This window comes from Ptychodera flava, chromosome 1, assembly GCF_041260155.1.
Source record: "Ptychodera flava strain L36383 chromosome 1, AS_Pfla_20210202, whole genome shotgun sequence".
NCBI classification, from domain to species: domain Eukaryota; kingdom Metazoa; phylum Hemichordata; class Enteropneusta; family Ptychoderidae; genus Ptychodera; species Ptychodera flava.
In genome coordinates this window covers 61,085,984-61,100,041 of record NC_091928.1, presented here as the reverse complement: position 1 = coordinate 61,100,041, position 14,058 = coordinate 61,085,984, and the positions used below count along the sequence as shown (strand labels likewise).

General features: G+C 37.4%; 1 long non-coding RNA gene across 9 annotated transcripts in view; it reads left to right on the top strand.

Annotated features, from left to right (window-relative positions):
- The window catches only part of LOC139142320 (uncharacterized), a 76,735-nt gene that overhangs the window by 42,842 nt on the left and 19,835 nt on the right, over positions 1–14,058 (top strand). For 7 of the 9 annotated variants that reach the window (XR_011554357.1, XR_011554364.1, XR_011554367.1 and 4 more), the window contains one exon: positions 10,821–10,881. This is a non-coding gene — a long non-coding RNA (uncharacterized lncRNA). The remainder of the gene's footprint in view (positions 1–10,820; positions 10,882–14,058) is intronic. The other 2 variants (XR_011554356.1, XR_011554363.1) reach the window with 1 other exon arrangement.

Sequence of the window (14,058 nt, the reverse complement as noted above, 5' to 3'; positions counted from 1 at the left end):
GCACATTCTACCTTAAGATAAGTACAAATCTTGAAATTACCATTAATGGATTTGTGACTTATAATGTCATTTGTGCTGACAACATGTGTTACATTTTACTTGTTTTTAGCTCCCATAGCCATATGTATATATGGCAATGGAAGCTATTCTTATAGGCTAGGGAAATGTCTGTATGTATGTATGTCTGTATGTCTGTGTGTCTGTATGTCTGTATGTCTGTATGTCTGTCCGTCAACATCAAAAACTCCAAAACCGCTGTACATTTCATCTTGATATTTGGTGTGTACATGGATGATGGGCTGTAGATGAGATTTTCTTCAAATGAAGTTGTCATTGCCAAAAATATGCAAATTAAGTGAAAAAATGTAAAAACAGTCAAAATTGAAAAACTTCAATAATCACTGACCAGATTACATGAAAAATTAGCATGTAAGTACTTTGGGCTGACATGAAATGATTGTGCACATCTTGGGTCAGTATCTTGGACTTGCTATTTTTCATGAATTTTTTTGTAATTTTCTCCCATTTTTGGTCAAAAAATCTCCTGCTCTGAAACCACAAGTCCGATTGATTTGAAACTTGGTATGGAAGTGCATAGGAGTGACCTTTCCCAAATTTGGGCAAATCGTGGTGAAATTTGCATATTTTTAGTTTACACGTCCATAGACTCCCATGTATAAGGCAGATCTCCATAGACTCCCATGTATAAGGCCACGAAAAATAAAAATTTAGTTTCTCATCGTATTCATATTGCAAAAAGGATGCAGTGACACAATTTTTAGTCCCCACGGATGAAGTCCAGTGAGCTTATAGATTGGGTCATGTCCGTCTGTTCGTCCATCCGTGAGTCCATCCGTTCACGCATATATCTCGGATATTTTGACAAAATGTCATGTGACCTTGATCTCAAATATACATATTTGTCCATAACTCAGTAACCACAAGTGCTACCACCCTTCATATATGGTATGATGGGACAGCTTATGACGCCACATATTGTACCTCATTAATTATGCACATATCTAATTTTGAGCGAGCCAATAGAGCTAGAGGTCTGATTTTTGGTATATAGGGATAACTTAGCAAAACAATTTTTTTGACAAAATGTCATGTGACCTCGGTGACCTTTGACCTCAAATATACATATTTGTCCATAACTCAGTAACCACAAGTGCTACAGCCTTCATGTATGGTATGATGGGACACCTTATGACGCCACATATTGTACCTCATTAAAAATGTGCATATCTAATTTTGAGCGAGCCAATGGAGCAAGAGGTCTGATTTTTGGTATATAGGGATAACTTAGCAAAACAATTTTTTTGACAAAATGTCACGTGACCTCGGTGACCTTTGACCTCAAATATACATATTTGTCCATAACTCAGTAACCACAAGTGCTACAGCCTTCATGTATGGTATGATGGGACACCTTATGACGCCACATATTGTACCTCATTAATTATGCGCATATCTAATTTTGAGCGAGCCAATAGAGCTAGAGGTCTGATTTTTGGTATATAGGGATAACTTAGCAATACAATTTTTTTGACAAAATGTCACGTGACCTCGGTGACCTTTGACCTCAAATATACATATTTGTCCATAACTCAGTAACCACAAGTGCTACAGCCTTCATGTATGGTATGATGGGACACCTTATGACGCCACATATTGTACCTCATTAATTATGTGCATATCTAAGTTTGAGCGAGCCAATAGAGCTAGAGGTCTGATTTTTGGTATATAGGGATAACGTAGCAATACAATTTTTTTGACAAAATGTCACGTGACCTCGGTGACCTTTGACCTCAAATATACATATTTGTCCATAACTCAGTAACCACAAGTGCTACAGCCTTCATGTATGGTATGATGGGACAGCTTATGACACCACATATTGTACCTCATTAATTATGCACATATCTAATTTTGAGCGAGCCAATAGAGCTAGAGGTCTGATTTTTGGTATATAGGGATAACTTAGCAAAACAATTTTTTTGACAAAATGTCACGTGACCTCGGTGACCTTTGACCTCAAATATACATATTTGTCCATAACTCGGTAACCACAAGTGCTACACCCTTCATGTTTGGTATGATTGGACACCTTATGAGGCCACATACTGTACCTCAATAATTATGCGCATATCTCATTCTGAGCGAGCCAATAGAGCTGGATGTCTGATTTTTGGTATATAGGGATAACTATAGGAGAGAAATTTTTTGACCCAATGTCATGTGACCTCGATGACCTTTTACCTAAAATATATGTTTATGTCAATAAATAAGTAACCACAAGTGCTATGTCCTTTGTATTTAGTAGGATGGGAGACCTTATGACAACACACGCTTTACCTCATTAATTATGTACACATCTAATTTTGGGCAAGCGAATAGAGCTAGAGATCTGATTTTTTGGCATATAGGGATTAATTAGCAATATAATTTTTTTTTTCAAAATGTCATGTGACCTCGATGACCTTTGACCTTGATTATACATATATATGCATATTTCAGTAACCACAAGTTCTATACCCTCCAATTTTGATAGGATATTAGACCTTAAGATGTCACATCTTGTACCTCATTTATAATGCGCATATGTATTTCTTGGCTGGCCAATACTGCTAGAGGTCTGATCTTTTTTCCCGATTTAGAACCATAACTTAGACATGCCTCATGTGTTTCAAATTTGGAACAACGACATACACCTATGTGCCCATAGATCTGAACATATACACTCCAGTGATACTTCTTAATGACCACATTTTCCTGCCCCATCAAGACTAATACTCCTATTACAAGTGGGGACTATGTCATTGTAAATGACTTGTTGAGTTAATGGTTGTATCACAGTATTCGATATATCTAATTCTCTATTTTTCCATTTTATATTCTGAATAATTACATTAAACATATTTCACTGTCTCCAGTACATTTCATTTAAGTATTTTCACTTCATGCACTTTATCCCTTTCACACATGTTCAAATATCTGACCAGAGAACAAACACTAAATAGTCCAGGATGGGCGCTACAGTGTCATTTACTTGTTTTTCTTGCTAACCTTCTCTCTGATGAAACTGTAAAATACAAACCAAGATACTAAATGTGGCTCTGATCTGAGAAACAAGCTCATTACAACGTTGCATATAAAGTATTACATCAAATTATCATGGCCGCAAATAGCCAGAGTGCCATGATAACTAGAATTTGATGTGTTAACAGCAAACAGTGACAGTAGCAGCCGATCTGCACAGATGATATGGCCAACCCGGCCACCAACCAATGTGAAGTTCATAGTCTAATATATTCTTGTTTCACAGCAGTATATACAACACCAAATTCAAAATGGAGAGTTTAATGTTAGGAACCTCATAGCTCAGTGCCCTCTTAGAGGAGATCAGTGCCCTTCAAAACCATGACCTCTGACCTGAGATCTAACCGCAAAACTGGTGTGATGAAGTATAATCATTAAAATTACTACAAATCATCTTCAAATTACCATTGCACAAAAGCAAAGCCATGGTGCCACCTTGGCCTTTGGAATTTACAACATGTATTGACAATTTAATTAGGGTTGGACAAAATGCCAATAACCGGAAAACTCCAAAGATGTATAAAGAAGAGGAAACTTTGTCTGAACATTTGAACTATAACATCCCCACAGACAGTAAAACTTGGCAGGATAAGGGCTAAGGCAGACCTTGTAGCAGGGTTAGCAGTAGAGGTGAAAGAAGACAGTGCCAACAGGGTTTAGAGTAGAGAGTTTGAGACACATCAAACCAACAGACAGGAGTGGGTGTCACATTAACCTGTATAGTGTCACTTTTGCAGAGTGAGATGATTGTGATGACCCCTCAGTGAAGGCTAAAGGCTTGTGGAGTTAGATGATATTTTTGATGGATTTTTACTGAAAGCTTGCAGAGTATTAAGATGAGAGTCATGATGGCTTCCACTGAAGGCCTGTAGTGTTTATTAGGTCCCCCCTGACTAAGGGGTGGACCATTTGATATCCTGGGGGGGGCTTGGAAGATTGGTGGAGAGCCATTATTTTTTTTCCCAAGTGCTTCACCATGCATTATTTTTTTTCTACAGGGCATATGCTGGCAACTTTTTTTTTTCACTTTCCTTCTTCGAGATATATTTTTTTTTACCAAATTTCGGTGCAATGTTTGTTTGCTTGGTTTTTCACACCCAGTAACAAGATGCTGTTCTATCGCACACAGACTATATTCAAGAAACTAAATAAAGATATGTAAATACATGTACATTTTTGATTCACTTTACAAAAACATATTTGTAAAATCATGTACATTTATGGCATTTACTTGTCAGTGTTGTTGTCCTTACATTGAAAGTAGCCGGGTAATTTAAGAAAGTAGACGGGTTGACTGCGAGGGAGCGAAGCGACTGAGTGGCGAGTGAGCGTAGCGAACGAGGGGGGGAGAGCGCGAGAGGGGGGTGTCCCCCTCTCGCAAGGCGAAAAATGAAATTTTGGAGTGGAAATGGTTTTCTCTGGTGGCATCTGAGGTGACATTTACAGACTGAAACAGTACTTTTGTTGTGTGTCTTAGACGTGGCTCACATACAACAAAACAAACATGATTTTGTTTTGTTTGTATTATTTATGACACACTTATGGTTTTATTTGCAGTGAAGATGTAACATTTAATCTTAAATCACCTGCTGTCTGCTCATTTCATTGCCCATTTCCCATTCTTCATTACCACATAGTAGTTTCCCCAAAACCATCAAACTCATTCAATTCTAATCAAAACACATTTGCTTTTGTTAAGAAAAACATTGGTAAGATAATTCACTATAACAGTGTTCGCATTTACGAATAAAACATGCGAATATAGAAAACTCATAACAATGAAAAAATGTGTAGAGAGTCGATCCAATCCGTAATAATATTACGCATTGGATTGAGTCTCTACGCATTTTTTCATTGTTATGAGTTTTCTATACGCAAACGATAATAGTAAAATGTTTGCAGGCCGTCTCTCTTCTTGTGGTATTTTGACAAAATCCATACATTCAGATTTACACATTTCTGGAAAACACTGGTGAGCAATTTCAATTTCAGCATACTTCCTCTAATCAGAAGGTCATGTATACTGTACAATTGTTCATATTCAGTTATTGTTCCTCAAGCTTGAAATGGTTTATGCTTTATAAAACTCCAGAGCTACTGCTTGATTTTTATTGATGCTGCAGTGTGCATCGAACAATTGCCAAGATTTTTTTTTTCCGAGTCGCAATGGTCCATAATTGTTTTTCCATCAGCCACTTAAAGCCAGATTTTTTTTTTCGAGCAACTCCACCTGGCATCTTTTTTTTTTTCCCCAAATCTTCCAAGCCCCCCCCAGGATATCAAATGGTCCCCCCTGACTAATAGATTTGGTAGCATGTGTGCATCCTTGTGTCCACAGAGATATCCGATACACACTCAGGCTGACTTACTTTATTGGTGCAACTACCGGTATAATTTACTGTGATACTGTGTATGTTCATCATGGCATAATTCACTATGGCATACGTACATTGATTGGGATCACTGATATTGACTTTGACTCGCTAGTCATTGACTTGGACCACTGACTTGGACACTTCAGACAGTGATTTGGAACACTGATATTGACTTTGACACTGTATGACACAGTAGGCATTGACTTGGACTGCTAACAGTGACATTGACACTTCAGATAGTGATTGGAATCACTGATATTGACTATGACACAGTAGGCATTGACTTGGAACAGTGACATTGACACTGCAGATATTTATATTCTTGTGCAAGATCAAGAGATATGGTCAGTACTTAACTGTCATTTGAAATATCTCGTGTTACTTTCAGAAGTCAGAATGTCTTATGGTAAACTGAGATTCTTGAATCACCTAAGCTGTGCAGTAAATATCTAAACTGTGTGACATGACTATAAATTTCACTTTCCACAGAGTCAGTGGATGTCACAGTCTATTTTTTCTAATCGTGGGTTTGTCACTTTAGACTTGATAGACTCTTTGGAATTAAGTCCAGCAGACTGGTCATTAATCTCCATTTCAAATGTACATATTCTTCAGCAGGTCACTGTATATCTGTTCTTCCTCTATTTAGCAATTCAACTTTGCCAGCATGAGAGACATGCCACAAATGCTGCCTTTTTTAGCTCTGCTATCAGTGACATGGGGCTTAAATAGATAGCCTAACAGTCCTTATTTGCTTGTCATGTTAAAAATAATGTCTGTAAAGTTTGCACTCATCTGAAATGGCTGGTCAGAAAACTTACATGTTTAGATTGCTTTTTTTATAGATGATCAGAGTTGTTCAAGTTGTTTAAGTGTAATTTTTGTATTAATTTTGTCATTTTTAGTCAAATCCTTTTCTTCTCTTATATTGCTGTCTAGTAACAACTGCCAATTGTATACGTAAGTTCCTAAGACTGCGCTTATTCAGATTTGAACATCACCTAAATTTTTTCCTAAATTTTTCCACTTTTTTCACCAAAAATCTTGTTTTCTGAAACTGCTGTCCATCTACAGTACTTTGAGACCTTTCTCAAAGCTTCCTAGGATTGCCACTTAAGGTTTATTCAAATTACAAAGAAGTAATGCATTGGTAAATTAATATTCAACTCCTTTGATACCAGTCTTAATGAAAGATTGCAAATTTGATTTATAGATTCATAGGGATGCTGTCATACAGATCCATGCAAATTATAATTGAATTACATATTTGTATGTAAATTCTGCAGAATGTTATTGTTATGTTTTTATAAAAGTCTTCAAAACTACTCGTAAAACAGGTTTCAAATTTACTTCTGATCTGCCTGAATTGTATATTTCCACGTAAGTTTCTTTCTCAAGTTTTCAGATTTTCACTTTCATCATTTCCTTTTTCTTGAAAAACCAGTCACATGAAAGCTTTCATACTCAGCAGTTGATGTTGTCTTCATTTTTTATTTTCAGTCATTTATTCATTGATAGAGTTCTTTTTCAGTCACATTGTCATGAAATTACTGTCAGTTTTTAACTTTGTATCACAAACATGACTTAGGGTACTTTGTAGATATCAAGAACCAAACAGAATCCATTAATTTACGCTTTGTTTTCCTTGATAAATCACCGCTGAGCTATCAGCTGATTGGTCACTTGATATTATTTTCATTAAATCTAATGCAATACATTTCAAAGGGTGAAAAGTTGAATTCAATATTAAGGGTATCTGTTTGTCATTCGTTGAATACAGAGTATCTTTTCAACTTACTCAGTGACTGTACCTTGTGTATACACTCTTAGCTAGTGTAGACAATTTAGTTCAGGGAATTAGCCATGCATAAGGGGCAACGTCAAAAGATCGATGTTTGAAAAAAAAACTTAATTGCTTAAGTTTGGGGGTGGGGGGTTTTGGGCCAAATTAATTTCTGTGCAGTCAAAAACGATTTAACGTCTTTTTGGCAAATTTACGATTTCAAGGCTGCTTTCGTACGCTAAAACCGATCCAGTCACCCGAATTTGTGTTACTTTATAATGGTTTTCAATTTTCATATAATTCAATGGTACATTGGTACGTCGTTTGAAAGAATTAGTAAGCTTACAGGGTATGAGTCCGCAATGTTTTTCAATTTTAGGTCAGTTAAGTTAGAAGGGGGGGGGGGGGGGGGGGTCTGAGGCCAAACTTAAGCAATTAAGTTAGATTTATTATATTGAACTTTTGATGTTGCCCCTAAATTAATGAACTTTGATAAGTTGAATTTTTTTTTCATGTGCACTGTAAGTGGCGCCTTTATCGTGTGTTTTCATGCCCAGAGAGACAGTACTGGTATGTTTTAGTCAATGAATTCTGCTATATACAATTCAGTATGTGTCAAACAAGCTGTATGTTCAACAGTACCATCACGTAGGCTTATCAGCAGAGTAAAGCAATGAATTATTTACTGTTCATGTTTCCAATCTGTATGTTTATTATCATACACATAGTCATTTCAATTCAGTACTGCTTCAGTATAGTGTTTCAGTTTCCTTGCATCTGCAGCTATATGTATACCTTTTACCCAACATGTTTATGTCTTCCTATTTGTTGATCAGATTAAGTGTTTGGGCCTCTCAGATATTGTTGCCATGGTGACATTTCAAAGCTGCCTTGTCCAGAGTAGTCATAACAGCAGCATTAAGAATTGTCACTCAGGTCATGTATACCCTAGTTATTGTGATAATGATTTCATGTACTAAATTCAAAAATGTCAATGTTAAAAATGAATATAAGAAATTACTTTGGCATAAGTAAAACTAAATGCTGCATATGGAGGCATCAAATTTACGCAGTTTGTCATCATAGTAAGAGGAAATTCAAAGGTTTCTGCAGTTTTTTAAAGGTCTGGTGAAATGGTCCTGTTCTTGAGACCGAATATCTTCCAGGGGGGCAATACTATTACACTCGCAACAAAATTGCAACCTAAAAGTACGCGCAAGTGTTAATTTTTTTGATATTTCTATGCGCGGCTTTCATCAGGTCATTTTGCGACACCAAGGTCACGCCCTCAGCGGGAGTCAAGGTTGGCCGTCTGTGACGTCACAGTTGTGTTCATTTACATCGAATAGCGGTCCCACGCCACCTTATCTCTGCCCGGTATCCGCTAACAAAACACTGTTCGCGCTGCCTATTCGCCACGTTCGTCAATGCGAATTGAAATCCGAAGTGGCGAAAAAAAAAGATCCTTATTTGCCACAGTGGCGAAACTGATTTTTGTTCAAAAGATATGGCAAATTAAAGAAAAAACGTGGCTGTTTGTAGTCTTTTGTTGATCTGGCTTCTCTCTCGGCGATTCGCAAAACTGTATCTACTTCCGTATTGCGTCACAATCTTTCGTCGTACGTATTTGCAATCGAGCCAAGTCTCGCGAGAGATTTGACGTTATGTAGTCTAGTCCACAGCATGCTTAAATGGCTCTCGCGAGAATTGAAACTTCGACGCACGCAATCGAGCCCTCGCGACAAATTTGACGTCACTTTGTCTACTGTACTGCAGGCATAGGAACGCCCGCTCACGAGAATTGAAACTTTTGCTATAGGCCTACATAGCAGACATACGAATTTTAATCGAGGCCACAAGGTTCGATGTTGCAGTTGATATGCATTGCGGTTGGCGGTTCCGTGTTGTGCATTTTATCCATGTTGCGGTCGATTTGCATTGCGGTCCTCGTGGTCCGGTATTACCTATTGTTCTTCATTTTAATGGCCTCCATGCGCACAGTCCAGAGCAGAGGGACTGTGCTCCATGATTTGTACCGGGTATTTATATCGCGATCTCTACGTTCCGTGTTGTTTTTCGTTTAATGGCAGTCACAACGTTCAGTGTTGGTGTTCATGCAGTTGATTTGCATCGCGGTCCCAATTTTGTAGCGTGTAGCGAGGCAGGCTGAGGGACCGTGGCCGATCGTACGAACCAGAATAGACAAGCACATTGGTTCAAACACTCGGCATTTGACGGGAACTCGAAAAAGTTTACAGTTGAGCCGTTACGTTCTTGCCGCTGTCACAGCCACTAAAATAACAACGTCTCCCCATAGGACACTGTCCGGATCATGTAAGCGGAAAACCTAGAAGTAACACCCCCCGTGGGGAGATTACGGAGGTGTGAAATACCTTACTTCCCGTTATGAGATACGGCGTCGGGCAAACTTCGGAAAGCCGAAAAAAGTCGACTGGAGAGGCTCGGCGAACACGCCCACATCGCATTTTTCTTTTGCCATATTTCATAATCACGCGCGCTAAACGAAAAAAGAAATGAATGTGACTGTTTTATAGACCATCAACTGTATTTCTGTGATTTTGCAACATGGGCATTTCACCAGACCTTTAAAGCATGAAGATTTGCTTTGTGACACAGTCATTTTGTCATGACAACATATAGGGGCTATGTAAAGGATTTTGTCATGACAACATATAGGGGCTATGTAAAGGATTTTGTCATGACAACATATAGGGGGTATGTAAAGGATTTTGTCATGACAACATATAGGGGGTATGTGAAGGATTTTGTCATGACAACATATAGGGGCTATGTGAAGGATTTTGTCATGACAACATATAGGGGCTATGTAATGGATTTTGTCATGACAACATATAGGGGCTATGTAAAGGATTTTGTCATGACAACAGGTAGGGGCTATTTAAAAAGGATTTTGCCGTGACAACATATAGAGGCTATAGGAAGGGTTTTTGTGACCACAGTCAGGCAGACATGTGAAGGTTCTTTCTATAGATAACAACAGTCAGGGAGTCAAGTGAAAGTATGTTCTGTAATGAAAGCTTCCCTTATTTAAATAATATGTGACAGTGCCTTCCAAATGTCAAGAACATGTAGATGTGATCACAAGGCCTGTGTTCTATGATAATGATAATAATAATAAGAAGACGAATGATAATAATGTGGTAATATAATTATGTTATTGTTGTTGATATGAAGCTTTGTCACCAGAAGAATTCCAGGAAAGTGTCATGTGTTGCCATGAAATCTTATAATATATGAGAAATGAAAAATTGACAGTTGCTGCAAATAAACTGCTATGTTGGTACTTCAAAAACAAAAATCTGTATTTGGACAGTTTATAGGTTTAGAACAGATGGGATCAAACCGAATCAAATCTATTGAAGATAGTTTGATTCATAAGTTCATCAAAGATTCAAAATATGTTCAACAAAATTACATCTTGTGATTATGAACTGTTACATGCTGCAAGAGAAGGATTACATCATACTATGACATATATTTGATTATTCATATTGTTATTATTATTATTATTACTGTAGGTTGGTAAAGAATCTTTGTCTTGATTCAGGAATAAGACAGCTTGGAAGACATCAATGGTGAGTGAGTAAATTCATTGTTCATCATTAAACACATCTCTATTGAAGTATAAATACAGAAAAACTTTAAGGAAACACTTCAGGTGACGGCATTCAGTGTATGTATTACCAATGCAATACAGATCCATGCATAATATTTATTACAGTGTCAATGAAATCCAGTGTAACTGAGCATTTGATGAAACCATTTGATCTAATCAACTTATTCAACAATAAAAGTCCGTAGGTTATTTCTCAGTAATGCACAGTGGGGACATGATTCGTTTTTCTCATAAATATGGCAACGTGACAAATATGTAGAAGAAACCTGCTGTGTCAGAGATAAATTGAAGAATATCTCTCATGTCATTATACTGATGCTATATATATTCAAACATGAATAGTTTGTTAACCTTTGACAGCTGCCCCATATATCGCATTGATATTTTCATAATAGACATTGATTCACATTGTCAGCATTAGTCAGCACATTATATATTCTCAATGATGGGTCTGATTCACTCATTAAAATTTTTGTCATTAATCGGTGCATTATGTTATCTATGAAGAGTCTGATTCAGTCATTGATTCAAATTTTTGGCTTTGATCGGTGCATTACATGAAGGGTGTGATTGTCAGTAATTCAAATTGTTGTCATTAATCAGTTCATTATGTAATCTATGAAGATCTGATTCAGTCATTGATTCAAATTTTTGGCTTTGATCAGTGCATTACATGAAGGGTATGATCGTCATTGATTCACATTTTTGGTCATTAATCAGTGCATTTTGTAATCTATGAAGAGTCATGATTAAATCATTGATTCAAATTTTTTGGCATTGATAAGTGCATTACATGAAGGGTATGGTTGTCATTGATTCAAATTGTTGTCATTAATCAGTGCATTATGTAATCTATGAAGAGTCATGATTATATCATTGATTCAAATTTTTGGCATTGATCATTGCATTACTTGAAGGGTGTGGTTGTCATTGATTCAAATTGTTGTCATTCAGTTATTAATTCATATTGTCAGCATTAAATCAGTACTTTTATTATGTACTCCATGATGGGTCGGATTCATTCATTGATTCACAATTTTAGCGTTAGTCACTGCATTGTGTACTCTATGAAGAGTTAGTTTCAGTCATTGATTCAAATTGTTGGGCTCAATCAGTACATAAAGCGTGCTACACAGAGAAATCAGCTGAGCAAAATTTCATTTGAGGCTGTTTGCTCTCATGTGTGGGCATTTTTTGTAAGTTTTTATCTTCGCGAGCAATTGAGCAAAATATCCAATATGTTTGATATTTTTTGCCTCCCGAGGCAAATTCCTCACCATGTGGGCTGTCTTTTTGACAAAAGAAAGCGAGTGTGTGGAGATCACATGACAGTGCAAAATGACGGCCCGTAACGTGATCCGTAGCATTATCATGAGATTTAACTAGCTGAGCAAACAGCCTCAAAGGAACCTACTCTATGAAGGGTGTGATTCAGTCATTGATTCTAAAGTGAAGTCATTAATCTTGCATTATGTACTCAATGAAGGCGTCTGATTCAGTCATTGTTTCAAATTGTTGTCATCAATCAGTGCATATGTACTCAATGAAGGGGTCTGATTCAGTCATTGATTCAAATTGTTGTCATTAATCAGTGCATATGTACTCAATGAAGGGGTCTGATTCAGTCATTGATTCAAATTGTTGTCATTAATCAGTGCATATGTACTCAATGAAGGGGTCTGATTCAGTCATTGTTTCAAATTGTTGTCATTAATCAGTGCATATGTACTCAATGAAGGGGTCTGATTCAGTCATTGATTCAAATTGTTGTCATTAATCAGTGCATATGTACTCAATGAAGGGGTCTGATTCAGTCATTGATTCAAATTGTTGTCATTAATCAGTGCATATGTACTCAATGAAGGGGTCTGATTCAGTCATTGATTCAAATTGTTGTCATTAATCAGTGCATATGTACTCAATGAAGGGGTCTGATTTAGTCATTGATTCAAAATAAAGGAGTTGTTTGTCAAAAGTCTGGAACAAACTCATGAGCTTTAGTATCTGCATTTAAGTAAAAATCTATCTTAAAATTTAGTGAAATACTGAAGTTTTTCTTGAAAATCAAAGTGATCTTGAAATTCTCTATCACCTGCTGAACACATTTATGACTAACTTGGCACCAAATGAATATTACCATCGCTGTATCAGGGTTGTACTGATTTATTAGTCCCCACGGACACCGTCCGGGGGGACTTATAGGTTTGGTCATGTCCGTGCGTGCGTCCGTCCGTGCGTGTGTCCGTCCGTCCGTCCGTTCACGCAGATATCTCAGAGATGCCTGGAGCGATTTCATTCAAACTTGGTACAAGGATTACTTCATATGTCATACAGATGCACGTCAATTTGTTTTGTGATATGATCCAATATGGCCGCCAGGCGGCCATTTTATTACGATTTTTTCATGTACAGAGCCATAACTCAGGCATGTTCCAACCGATTTTATTCAAAGTTGGTACAAGGACATTGACCATCATCATAGATATGCACGTCAATTTGTTTTGTGATATGATCCAATATGGCCGCCAGGCGGCCATTTTATTACGATTTTTTCATGTACAGAGCCATTACTCAGGCATGTTCCAACCGATTTCATTCAAAGTTGGTACAAGGACATTGACCAATGTCATAGATATGCACGTCAATTTGTTTTGTGATACGATCCAAAATGGCGGCCATTTTATTATTTTTACCTTCTCGTGTCTATTTATAGACAGAGAAGGTATTAGAGTTGAAAACCAATATGCTGCTGTCAAGAACTTCCGTCTGTCAAGACTTCCGTCTGTCAAGATCCGTGGACGTCATGCCATTGTGATGGGTCATATCATAAACTGGTGGGGGTGTTCATGGCTCAGGTTGAGGTGTGGGAGAACGATTTTGAGCTATGACAAAAATCAAAAGGGTCTTAGCGGCATAGCCACAGTGTTAAGCCTTTCTCCAAGGTTTCTTAGTTGACTACAATCTACTGTATTACAGACTACTGAGCTGACGTTAGGGGTACTCACTTTGTGTTTGCTCACTCTGTGAGCGCTAGTGTTTGGTACTGAGTTGCGTGATATCCCCTCATGGCCTCACGTGATCTGGGCCTGTTGCATAATCTGCAGAGATGATCATATGCCTCCGAGTCTGAAAACTGTCAT